Source organism: Crocuta crocuta, unplaced genomic scaffold (genome assembly GCF_008692635.1).
Source record: "Crocuta crocuta isolate KB4526 unplaced genomic scaffold, BGI_CrCroc_1.0 scaffold866, whole genome shotgun sequence".
NCBI classification, from domain to species: domain Eukaryota; kingdom Metazoa; phylum Chordata; class Mammalia; order Carnivora; family Hyaenidae; genus Crocuta; species Crocuta crocuta.
The window spans coordinates 745,010-755,421 of record NW_027531900.1 but is presented as its reverse complement, the minus strand read 5'-3'; the positions used below and the strand labels follow the sequence as shown (position 1 = coordinate 755,421).

General features: G+C 61.3%; 1 protein-coding gene and 1 long non-coding RNA gene across 9 annotated transcripts in view; one reads left to right on the top strand and one right to left on the bottom strand.

Moving 5' to 3' along the window:
- The window catches only part of FGD3 (FYVE, RhoGEF and PH domain containing 3), a 34,906-nt gene extending 27,425 nt beyond the window's left edge, over window positions 1-7,481 (bottom strand). For 2 of the 8 annotated variants that reach the window (XM_077773973.1, XM_077773975.1), the window contains exons 1-2: window positions 7,280-7,481; window positions 546-691 (exon numbers count right to left, since the gene is read on the bottom strand). The gene's annotated coding sequence lies outside the window, so the exon portion shown is untranslated. The remainder of the gene's footprint in view (window positions 1-545; window positions 692-7,279) is intronic. The other 6 variants (XM_077773969.1, XM_077773971.1, XM_077773972.1 and 3 more) reach the window with 6 other exon arrangements.
- On the top strand, window positions 4,352-8,647 carry LOC144239799 (uncharacterized). The gene is made up of 3 exons (XR_013337487.1): window positions 4,352-5,130; window positions 8,105-8,229; window positions 8,307-8,647. It is a non-coding gene; the product is annotated as an uncharacterized LOC144239799 (long non-coding RNA).
- The last annotated feature ends 1,765 nt before the right edge of the window (window positions 8,648-10,412 follow it).

Here is a 10,412-nt window from a genome sequence, read left to right as displayed (position 1 = left end):
AGGGAGGGGAGGGAGGGGGAAGGAAAGGAAGAATGGAGGGAGGGAGAAGGTAAGGAGGGGGGAAAGGAGGGAAGGGAGGAAGGAGGAGGAAGGGGAAGAGGAAGAGGAGGGAGGAGAGAAGAGGGAGGGAAGGGAGAAGAGAGAAGGGAGAGGAGTCCCGTACTATGAAGACACCCGCTGCTCAACACATTCAAACTACATGCACAGAAGTCATGGTCCTGAGGTCATGGGCAGTGGATTAGGTCTGCAAAGTGCTCTGGCTTCCGAGTGCTGCGTACCCCATGATGTAGCTTTGAGGGGACGGGTCCCCAGCATCACTGGGGCTGCGTGTCTGACAGGTGACCAGGCACCTGCCACAGACCTGGGCCAGGGAGGCCAGGGCTTTCCCCCCACATTCCTCCACCCACCAGAGCGCCCTGGGGCTCCTTCCTGCTTTCGCCTCCCACCTCTCCTGGAGGACAGGGAGTCAGGTGTCAGTCTGGGGGGTGGGGGGGCTGGGCCAGGGGAGATGACATTCCCCAAAATCTTCCTCTGCCCCCACTCACCTGATGTCCAGGTGCCCGGGGAGGGCTCTGCACCTGGCTCCCTGCGGGCTGCGCTCCTTCCGGGCCGGGTTGGCAGCTCAGGCCGGGAGCGGGAGCGGACCTGGCTGAAAGCCTCCTTCCTGCCCAGCACGTCAGAAACGGGGGTCCTGAAACACACGGCGGGAGCGGAGGCGTGAAAGCCGCCGTCTCTGCCGATGCCGGGATGCCAGGCTGGCTCCGAAGGCAGGGCTGGAAGGGCAGCTACGGCCCCGCCCAGCGCGGCCAACCCTGCAAGGGTGACGGCCACAGGCGCACGGAGCGCAGGGGCAGCCCGAGGGCCAGGACTGACTGTGCTGCCCGTGGCGCCCACGCCTGGGAGTCAGGGCCACACCCGGTGTGCAGGGAGCCGGCGGGCACCCTCCCCACGCCTCCAGACGCGGCACCCGGGGCTCGCGCCCACAGTCAGCCCAGCGACCAACAGCTTCTGCACACGCTCCCCTCCTCCCTCGAGAAACAAGGCTAAAGACCCACCAGTGGAGACACAGCTCCCTCTCGCTCTCACGCAAAACCCAACAGGCGTCCAGAGCCTGCCCCTCGGTGCTTCAGGGCAGGAAGGCCTCCGGGCAGGGTCCTGAGGCAGCAGCTCCGCCTAGGGCTCCTGCGCGTGTGGCCAGACCGCTCTGGAGTGGCCCTTTTCCTAAGGGACACCAGGCCAGAGCAGGGGACAAAGTCAAGTTCCAGCAGACACTCAGGACACAGCCCTGCGGCAGGCTGAGCCTCCGTGTGTCCAGCACGGCTGGCCGGCACGAGGCAGAGCCTCCGAAACCCACCGCCTCCGGTCAGGGTGGAGACAGCCTCCACCAGGCGGCAAAGCACAGTGCCCCCAGCAGGCGGCAACTGGCCCAGCGTGCACTCTGGCACCCAGCAGGACAGGGACCTGGGTGACAGTCCAGGAGAACAGGAGGTGGAGGTCGCCGGGCAGAGCACTGGAAGGAGCCCCGTCAGGGAGCAGAGCGCCGCAGGGCCCCCCAAGGAGGGCTCAGTGCACGCGGGAGGGCGCCACGAGACCGAGGAGCCGCTGGAGGGAACAGCGCTGGCGCAGACTGGGCAGTGCCCATCCCCACGGGGGACCTACGCGGAGCCCTGCTCCAGGCCCAGGAAGCCCCCGTTTATATGCAGCATAACTGTCCCTGAACAACGTTCAGGAACGGCGATGAGAGCACCGGCCAGGGCAGCTGTGGCACCACGTCCTACTCTGTGCACAAGGTCGGCAGAGATGGGGNGGGGGGGGGCGGGCAGTGGCAACAGAAGCCATCCCAACTGAAGCACAGAGATAGCGAGATGTGGAGACACCCCGCTGACAGTGTGCATATAACCGGACTCCCCAGGTATGTAGTACAGTCCAAAAAAGGATTGAGCAGGAAATGCTTGAGAAAATAACGACCAAAGTTTTTCCTGATTTAATAGAAACTATAAATCCACAGATCTAAGTAAGCACAAGAAATGTTTGCACTTAAACGTCTTTCCACAGAGAAAACACTAGGCTTACAAAGTTGGTGAATTCTGTCCAACATTAAGGAAGAAATGATACCAACTCGACACAAACCTTCCCAAAACACTGAGGGAAAGAGAATGCCTCCCAACTGCACGGAAGGGTCTGGAAACGCTGTGCTGAGTGGAAGCAGACACAGGGAAGGTACTCATCTGCTGTTCCACCTAGAGAGTTTCGGAGACGCACACTATGCGGGGGATCGAACGTCCCCTTTATCCAGGGTGCTGGGACCATTTAAGGGGCAGCCAGCAGGCAGGTTGGCAGGTATGCTGTCGTCCAGGCCTGGGGCCCCGGCACTGCCCGCGGCCTGCCCCAGACAGGCTGGGACAGTCCTGCAGATGGACCACGAGGCCAACCACCGCCTAGTTCCACCCAAGGCCAGATGTCTGCTCCCGGGAGCGGCGCAGGCACCCCGCTAGAAGCACCAGCGTCCCCGTCTCTTGCCGTCTGGCCCCTGGCACCCTGTCAGACAGCAGCTGCCGGAGGCGTGAGCCTGAGAAGCCTCTGGAACTGTCCCAGCCCCGGCTGGTAACGGCCCCAGAGACACCCTGAGTGGGAGCCACCCGGCTGCACCCCGCCAGCCCGAGCTGTGCGAGATGCTCAGTGGGGCTGCCCTCTCCCCCACCAAGCTCAGGGGGCGGGTCACCTGCGGCAGAAATCTGAACAAGACTGAAAATACCACAGGACGGCACCAGGGACCTCCGTGCCACCACAGCTGCACACAGGTCCGGGCTGGGAGACACGGCGGCAGAACCCAAAGCTGGCAGTGAGAAAGGCCGGTGGCCCAGGGCTGCTTCGCTCCAGGTCAGGCACTTGTCTTGGGCCTCAGCCCGCGGTCTCCGCCCCGTGTGCTGAGCACACAGACATGGATGCAGACGGTGGGGTGCCACATACCCTGCCACGTGGCTGGGGTCAGTGGGACCTCGGGGGGACCTCTGTGCAAGCTGAGCACAGAGGAAAGGAGATGGACCTACCGGGTGCTGCCCTTGCCTGCTGGGATGCCCGAGCCGGCTCACACCATCACTCAAAGTTACTGCACTTTTAAAAACAGTTTGATGCCTCCTTTTTAGAAAACTTAGGAATTGTGGGAAAACAGGACGTTAATGCCCCCTGTCCCCCTAGCACTGGGACAGGGGCTGGATGGCCCCCACAGGGCTCTTGGCTGGGCTGCAGCCTTTCTGGGAGACACTGCTCTCGTTCCCACGCCGCACGCCACCATGAACGCGCTCTGTCCTGGAGAATGTCCTCCCCTCCAAGGCGGGGAAGCAGAGACTTGAACAGGTACTTGCACAGCCGTGTTCACAACACATTATTCACAGGAGTCAAAAAGGGGAAGGAGCCCAGTGGCCACAGGGGATGAGCGGATACAGCAGGTGCCCAGACCGTGTGACAGTTACTCGCCCGGTGAGAGGAAAGAGACCCCGACACCGGCCACCTCACGGATGGGCCTGGAGGACAGGATGCTGAGCGCGGATCCCACCCACAGAGGCCCCCGGGATCATCAGGCCAGAGACAGGGCGGGGGCGGTGGGCACGGGCGGGCGGCTCCTGCTTCTAAGTCTCCCTTCGGATGAAAACGTTCCGGACGAAGGGTGGGGACAGTTGCAGAAGGCTGTGAACACACTTAACGCCACTGAAGCAGGCCTTTAAAAGCGGCTTAGGTGGCATAGATGGCAGACTTTGGTTACCTGTACTTTACTACACACACCCACACACACTTAAATAAAAGTGTGTTTCAGAAAATTCTCTCAGAAGTTGTGTGAACGAGTCAGCAGTGACTCACAAGCACCTGAAGCGTACTGCCCCGCTGCCCGGCCCACGGGGACACGCGGGGGCGGCGCGGGCTTGCCCGGAGCCGGCCGCCCGACAGCCTCTTGACCTGCTGCTGCTAAGCCACCACCACCGCNGGGGGGGGGGGCTGACACAGAGTGGGGAGGGACCCTGACACAGACCTGCGGGGGCCTGACGAAGATGGGGGGGGCCGACACAGACCGGGGGGGCCTAACACAGACCCCAGGGTGGATGGGGGTGTGGACCTGACGCACGCGAGGCACGCGCGGCGCACGGAACGGTCTGCACAGCGTGCGCACGGCACGCTAGGGAACGGCACAGGAGGCGCATGCGCACAGATTGCACGGCATGCCGGACGCGCGCACGGGGACGCACATGAGGGGTGCACGGCACGCAGGTGTATGGCCCACGCACGGGACGCACGGCACGCTGGCGCAGAGCACGCGGGACGCATGCGCAGGTCGCACGCGCATGGTACCCACGGTTCACAGGACGCACGGCACGGGGGCCCCAGGCGCCCAGAATGCACGTTACCCACGATGCACAGCATGGGCGACACACAGCACGCGGGTGTATGGCACGTTCACGGGACGCATGGCACGTAGGACGCAGAGCATGCTGGGTGCACGACACGCATGGCGCCCACCCAGGACGCCTGTCACGCGGGACAGCATGTGGGGCGCACGGCACGCAGGTGTACGGCGCTTGCGCGGGACGCACAGCATGCGGAGCTGGCTGTGCCTGTAAAACCGACCACCTCGACTGTACTTACTGTTTTCTTTTCCTTCCTGCTTTTGTTTTCCTCTTGAGCTTTCTGTACACGTGCCTACTTCTGTTTCCTGCGCTTTGTATTCGCTGTCCCTGCGCGCTGCAGCCGTCGCCCGGCCGCCCCAGGGCGGCAGAGCCCGTCCGGCGCTAGACTGCGCCTTGGGGCCGTGTGGGTCATCGGCCACCAACTTCTGGCCCAGCGCCAGGCCACCTGCTCTCTGGAGGGTGTGCGGCCCTACCTTCAATTACGTTTGAAATTCTCACTAAAACATCTAGTGAAACAGGCAGACGAGAACCTTCCCAAGGCTAATCGCACAGAAATCCTGCCCCGTGCTCCTGAGGAGCCACCCTGTGTGTCTGCAGCCTGGTCCCGCCTGAGTCCACCCACCCTCGGGAGGCCTCCCACGGACCACTGCCAGAGGTCACTGTCCTTGCTGCCCCGATGGAGGCCTCCCCACGATAACAGGCCTCATTTGTGCAGTGAGTGACCTGCCAGGTAATTGTGGGAAGGGGATGTCAGGCGGCGGATTCACCTTCCCAAGGCCGCTCACTTGGGCCGGCCAAGTGCCACATCCTGGGTGCCCAGGCGCCTCATTCTCGTAGGCCCATCGGAGCCTGCAGAGCACCCCGGAAAGGTCGGGCACCGTCCACCTCGCTGGGCACCTACACGACCAATCATCACCATCATATGTGAGACCTCAGACAAGGAACATGTCCTAGACAGAGGACACAGTGTCCCAGCCAGAGGGAACGGTGTCTCAGAGAGAGGGAACAGCACCCCAGCCAGAGGGAATAGCATCCCAGAGAGAGGGAATAGTGCCCCAGCCAGAGGAAACAGTGCCCCAGCCAGAGGAAATAGTGTCTCAGGCAGAGGGAACAGTGTCCCAGACAGAGGGAACAGCGTCCCAGACAGAGGGAACAGTATCTCAGCCAGAGGGAACGGCATCCCAGAGACAGGGAGCAGTGCCCCAGCCAGAGGGAACGGTGTCTCAGAGAAAGGGAACAGCACCCCAGCCAGAGGGAATGGCATCCCAGAGGAAACAGTGCCCCAGCCAGAGGAAATAGTGTCCCAGACAGAGGGAACAGCATCCAGAGAGGGAACAGTGTCCCAGAGAGTGGGAACAGTGACCCAGACAGAATAGTATCCCAGAGAGGGAACAGCATCCCAGAGAGAGAACAGCGTCCCGGACGGAAAAACCAGGGCAAATGAGAAATCCTGACCATCTGGAGAATGGGGACATGCACCTGGAGATGGAAGAGATAGAATCTTAGAGTTGGAGCCAGGATGGGTCTCCCAGCCGTAGGCAGCCAGGGGGCTGCGCAGGTGAGTGATGCCCCATTCAAGGCTGGGTTTAACATCTTTCCTATGGTTTAACTTCCATACTCACGCCTATACTGAGGTAGGTGTGTCACTTCCCACATGTGTCAGTGGGAATCAGAATCCACCCAGGGCAGGTCTGAAGGATGAGGCGAGGCCGGGGCTCCCAGCACCGACCACTGACAGGGGCCAGCAGGTGCACCACTGTCAGTGTTCTGGGTCCAAGGACATCTCCATCCCTGGGCTCCCGAGGGGCTCAGGGCAGCAATGCCCTGTTTGTCTCCAGGGCCTTGTTTAGCCCCCATCTGAGCTTTGGACTCAGCAGACCAACCAATGTTCAGGCCTCTGCATGTCAGGGCACACGGTCCCGTCCAGCTTCAGAGACCCCTGGACTGTAGGAGGTGCTGGTCTTTGCGGGGACCCAGACATTAACCCCAAGGAGGGGAACCAGGGCCCCCAGCATCCTGCAAACACCCAGCTGGAGACAAACCACTTCCTCCCTGCACACCCGGCCCCGCCCGGCTGAGCTGTCAGGCTCTGAAGGGTTGAGTTGGGCCTGGCCGGGCAACTTGCAGGCCAAGGCCCAACGCCCCCTGTTTCCTCTCCTGCGGGAGTGGCCCAGGCCACGAGCCCCGAGGGTCCCAGGAGCCAGGTGCTGTGGGCACAGCTGTGCTCCTGGACACACACCCCTGCTCTGCACAAACACGCTGGCGTCTGGCTCCACACACAGCCACCTGTGATGCCCCCTACCCAGGAGTCTGCGTGTGGGGTTCCCAGAGGGTCCTCCTCCCCAGCAGTGCCACCACAGCCAAGCCCAGGCAGTGTCTAAACTGCAGATTGCAGAGGAACCTTCCAGAGCCGCACTGCGTGGGAAGGCCTAGGCGGCCAGGGACTGTGTCTGGGACCACCCACCCCCTCTCGGCCCAGGCGAGGGAAGACTGGCACTGGCCAGGGCCTCGGTGACAGGTGTGCAGGCGGGGCCCACGGGGGGTCGCCCTGAGCCGGTCAGCCTCAGATCCCAGCCCCTTCCGGGCTCCGTTCATCTCAGCTAGTCTGAGCAGCCCCAGACGGCCCCCGGTGCGGTCCTGGCAGGCGGCACGTTTGCTGTGGACACGGCCCACAGCAGGCTGGTTCTTCGCAGGCGGGCCCCCCGGGAGGCTGGGGAGCACGCACGACACACCGCTCAGGGGCCACCACGAGGCTCCCGCCTCGAGGCCGCCAACCCCAAATGGCTCCTGCTCTGAGCACCCTCGTCCCCAGAAGCACCGCTTGCAGTACCAGCACAGGCTGTGGGGGCCGGCAAGACCCCGGAGCCAGCGCCACTCACCTGCCCTCGGTGGGAGCGCGCGCTTCTGTCCGGGGCGGACTTCTGGCAGCAGCGAACACAACTTCCTTTTGCGAGTTTTGCAACACGGGTCACCAAAGACGTTGCCTTTGCATTTCCGCATCGTCACACGCCCAAGCTCATTGGTTCCCCAGCTGCCTCTTCTGTGAAAATGCAGCCCAAACCGGCTGGAGAGCTGTCCAGGCCCCGGCGAGCCTCTGCACCGTGGCCTGCGGTGGTTTGCCAGTGCCCCGAGCCGGCGAGGGGGGCCCAGCCTCCCAGCCTCCACCTCGCCTGTGGGCTTCTCTGCACAGAGCTGCAGGCACGGGACACTGGGACCCTGCGGGTGTCCAGCAGGCCTGAGCACTGAGGTCCCCCAGCTGAGGGAGGGCCCAGTGACCATCAGAGAACGGTGAAAGGGCCCACCCTGCCTACAGCGACAGCTCCGTGACCTCGGGGAGTAAATACTGGAAGACGTGGAATCCTACAGAGCTTAGACCACAAGTTCTGCCCACGTTCCAATGGTGGCTTCTTCACCGAGCTGTGGTGCATCTCTAGAAACAAAGTGCTTCTGTGAGCTTTGATGTCCTTGTTGCTAACTGGGGGTCACCGTGGAACCCCCCCGGGACAACACTGCACATATAGGGAATGTGTGACTGTGAAGAAATGAGTGAAGGAGAAGCTAATGGGGTTCTCAAGCCCGTGAGGACCTACCTTGTGCCTCCCCAGAGCCCACGTGCTTCCCAGTGGGGTCCACGCAGCACGCTCACTCCCATGCCCCGTTGATGGGGGCAGTCAGGCTGCAGATACTACCCACTTTACTTCCAGGTAGTCTCCCTTCTAACCCGAGATCTGAGGAAGTCTGTGAGGAAGGCGCTGACTGGCACATCGCAGTGCGGGCCGCCGTGTGCGTGGACGCAGACGCGCTTCCCTCCAGGAAGGTGAAGACCAAGGTGAGTGCACATTCTGTATGCCCCCCACCCCCGCAGCCGCCACCTCGCTGAGGACTCAGAGCTGCCCCACCCGGCAGGTGACAGGACGCTGGCTGTGGAGCCCCATCAGGACCGGAGGACCCAGGCCCAGAGCCCGCTGCGCAGAAGTGACCTACGAAGGCAGGGATGAGGGTGTGCAGCGCGGCAGCGAGCCAGGCATGACCACCCGAGGCTGATAAAGAAAAGTGGAGTGGGGGGGCGCCTGGGTGGCTTAGTCGGTTAAGCGTCCGACTTTCGCTTAGGTCATGATCTTGCGGTTCGTGGGTTCGAGCCCCGCGTCGGGCTCTGTGCTGACTGCCAGCTCAGAGCCTGGAGCCTGTTTCAGAGTCTGTGTCTCCCTCTCTCTCTGACCCTCCACTGCTCACGCTGTCTCTCTCTCTCTCTCTCCTAGAAATAAATAAAAATATTTAAAAAAAAAAGAAAGTGGAGTGGGATGTGGCCTGGCTGGAAAGCATCCTGGGAGGGCTCATGTCAACCAGGGAGGTGGCACCAACCAACAGGGAACACGCTGTGACAGCGGCTCCCAGGACAGCCCGGGGACAGTCACATCTGGGTGTTCCTGTGCTGCATACCTGTGCCCTTTGTGTGGAGGTGACCTGGTGACACGGCCGCTGGGACACCAGAAACAAAGAGGGTGGCCTCCAAGCTCAGGTCTGCCTTCCCCTCCTGGGCCGCTTGGCTCCAGGGGGAGGGGGGGCACTGCCACGCGCTGAGGACCCTCGGCCCGCAGTGCAGAGAAGCCCCGTGTGGGCAGCAGTGGAGGCCACCAGCCGCCAGCCCCCACAGCCTGCCTCAAGGGAGAGCGAGGGCGTGGACTCCTGCCTGTCAAGCCATCAGGTGAGACCACAGCCCCGGCCTCACCAGGCACCTTGACCAGAGCTAGGCTGCACTCAAATTCTCGACCCACCAGCCCCAATGGGACTGATGTGTTTACTGTCATTTTAAGCCACAGTTTGGGTTGTTTGTTATGCAGCGATAGGTGGTAGAATGGGGTCATCAGGAAGAAGGGCAAGGGGTGACCTGAGGTCGAAGGAGCCAGGCCACAGGGGAGAGGTCTCTACAGGCATTCTTTCATTGACCACAATTTTCCCATCCAATTATTTCATTAATGGCCCAACAGACCAAACGGGGTCCTCAGACTCTGAAGGGCTCCCCGATGGCGGCAAAGACCCGTTCTGTGCTGCTCACTCTAGGTGACCCAAGGGCTTTGTGGGCTCCGCTGCTCTTCTGGGAGGGGGGGAGGGGGGGCCGGTGGGAGCCGTGTGCCCACTCCGCTCCTGTCCCTCATTGAAAACATCCAGACTTAAGGTGTTTATTTCTTTACAAAGGAAAAAAAAAACACTTGTCAAGATAACCAAATTCTCTCTGCTCTCTTTTGATAGAACTCTGGGCACAAACAACATTAAAATTCCATGCTTACTGAACACATTACCGTGCCCCAGATCAGACGCAGGTAAAGCCTGAGTCTGTAGCTGGTGGCGTGTCCCCCAAGCTAACTTCCGGTCAAACGGAGCCCGTTGTGTGGACGTGGACCTTGGGAGAAGCTGTTGTCTCTGCAACTCGCCTGTGCCTCTAAAATTATTCCAAAATCAATACTTTAATGGATGTTAAAGTTTTAATGGATGAAGCGATCGTGTTGTGGGACCACGAGCCACGTTGTTTTCCCTCAGAATCAAGCTTCTCACGGCATTTCACGTCCTGAGTAACCAGGCATCTGACGTGAGGGGCAACGGTGGTAACGAGGGTCACTGGGCGCAGGGCCGTCTGCTGTTTTCATGTGCGGGCCTGGGGCACTGCCTCCGCTCAGCCCGCACTTGCTTTTGTTGCAACACGGCTTGGTTTTGCGTTTTTCTCTAAGATTCGGACGCTGGGCTCCATCAGAGCACCCGGCTGCTGGGTGGAGGGGCAGGGACTCCTCATGGGCTGAGCTGGCTGGTCTCTAAAACGGGATGAAGTACTGGCCACGAAGTGTTCTAGTTGTGAGTACTGTTTTCTTTTAAAATGGTTCTGAGGAAAAAGCCTACCTATGTGGGGAGACCACAAATAGGGCCGAATATTGACGCTTGATAAGTGAAGAAGGATGGGGGAGCATGGAGGAGCACAGGAGGGGAGGATGGGGAAGCAGGGGGGAGGAGGGGGATGGG